The sequence below is a fragment of the Oreochromis niloticus genome, linkage group LG7 (assembly GCF_001858045.2).
Source record: "Oreochromis niloticus isolate F11D_XX linkage group LG7, O_niloticus_UMD_NMBU, whole genome shotgun sequence".
In the NCBI taxonomy this organism is placed as follows: Eukaryota; Metazoa; Chordata; class Actinopteri; order Cichliformes; family Cichlidae; genus Oreochromis; species Oreochromis niloticus.
In genome coordinates, this window is record NC_031972.2 from 49,373,130 (window position 1) to 49,375,171 (window position 2,042).

Sequence of the window (2,042 nt, forward strand, 5' to 3'; positions counted from 1 at the left end):
AAAGAGGCAAGTGTTGGAGCATCGGGTTGCAGACGTAGGTATGGATGCTGTCAGAAAGGTAGAGCAGTGAAGTATTTTATTGATTTGACTCAGTATTTTCATGGGGGGCAAAATCCAATCACCACCTCCTCGCGGTGCCTCCTGGATAACCAACCAACGGCGGTCAGGCGGTGCGACAAGTCGATCGAAGCTTCAAAGCTTCGCATCCAATCGCAATGGAACGTCAAAATTCGGGAAATTCTAGGGCGTCCCCCGCAGGCGACGCGTGCCGTTCTCGCCCGAACGACATGGGAAATCAGCGAGGGCTACCCACTCATGGACGGAGTGGGCTAAAGAGACGAGTCCATCTTCGTCTTGGAACAATAAATGTCGGAACCATGACTGGAAGAATTCGCGAACTGGCTGCTGCCCTGAAGACCCGCCGCATCGACATCGCCTGTGTCCAAGAGACAAAATGGAGCGGAGCAAAAGCCAAGGAAATTGGCGAAGGGTACAAGCTTTATTACAATGGAGAAACAAAAACCCAAAATGGTGTGGGTATCGCGATCGCTGCAAAACTCAAAGACAGCGTCGTGACCGTCAACCGATTGTGTGATCGTCTCATGTCAATTGAAATACACTCCGGAAAGACAGCTCTGTGAGTGGTCTGCTGCTACACCCCACAAGTGGGGTGCTCCGATGAGTCCAAAGATGAATTTTGGGTACAACTTGAAGATCATCTACGTTCAGTCCGGCCAGAAGAATGCTTGGTCATAGGCGGTGACCTGAATGGTCATGTGGGGGCCAGAAGAGATGGCTATGAACAACACCACGGTGGACAAGGATACGGTACGCAAAACGAAGAAGGCTGCAGAATCCTGGATTTTGCAGAAGCCCACAACCTCATTGTAGCGAGCACCTACTTCAAAAAGCGCCCGTCTCACATGATAACTTATGCCAGTGGAGGACGGTTCACACAGATTGATTACTGGCTCACTTGCCGAAGCAGTATAAACCTTATCTCAAACGCAAAGGTCATTCCATCTGACAATGTTGCCCCGCAACACTGGCTGCTAGTGCTAGATATGCACCTAGATGTTGGACAGCATCGGCGCCCTCCAACAACCGGACCAGCCCGCATCTGACGGCACCATCATAATTGACAACGAAGAGTTGAAGAAGACAGAAAGAGTTCCGCTACTTGGGCTCAGTCATCAGCTACGATGGAAATATCACCTCCGATGTCCGACCACGAATAAATGCAGCCTGGTTAAAATGGCGACAGGTCACCAGTGTCCTTTGCGACAGAAGAATGCCAGATTGACTCAAGAGAAAAATCTACAAAACGGCGGTCCGCCCAGTAGCCCTGTATGGCTCCGCATGTTGGCCCGCATTGACCACACATGAACAGGCCATAAACACCATGGAGATGCGCATGCTCCGATGGAGCCTGGGAATTACAAGACGGGACCGTGTTACGAACAAAGACATACGGAAGCGACTAGGTGTAGCCCCAATTAAGGAAAACATGCTCGAGTCCCGCCTGAGGTGGTATGGACACGTGATTCGAAGCGATGAGAACTCTGTAGCAAAAACGGCTATGATGATCGACCCAGAAGGATGCCGGCCTCAAGGCAGACCGAAGAAACGGTGGATGGACAAAATTAAGAAGGACATTAAGACCATCAACCTGAGGACGCCTTGGACAGAACCAAATGGAGAAACCTTTGCTGAAGAGCGGACCCTGCACCAGCGGGAACAACGCCAGGATGAAGAAGACTCAGTATTTTCATGTTTAATGTTTCTGCATATAAAAAAGTCCCAATAGCTGCTCCTTCAGGGTTAGATTCTAAGCTTAAAAAGCTCATGATCATAATCTGAACATGTTGATGTTCTGCAGCTAGTCTTTTTTTTGTGCCGAGCACCATCTAAGTTTAGCACATTAGCATGAAGACATTTGACGGTTGCAGTAAAACATAAAGTGCTCAGACTGATCACAATAGGATGTTTTTTATGTGTGGATCTAAACCAAGAGAGTGAGACACCGCAAATGTCTGTGCAAT

General features: G+C 49.0%; 1 pseudogene; it reads left to right on the top strand.

Annotated features, from left to right (window-relative positions):
• The first annotated feature begins 215 nt into the window (after nt 1-215).
• On the top strand, nt 216-1,713 carry LOC102079050 (uncharacterized; annotated as a pseudogene).
• The last annotated feature ends 329 nt before the right edge of the window (nt 1,714-2,042 follow it).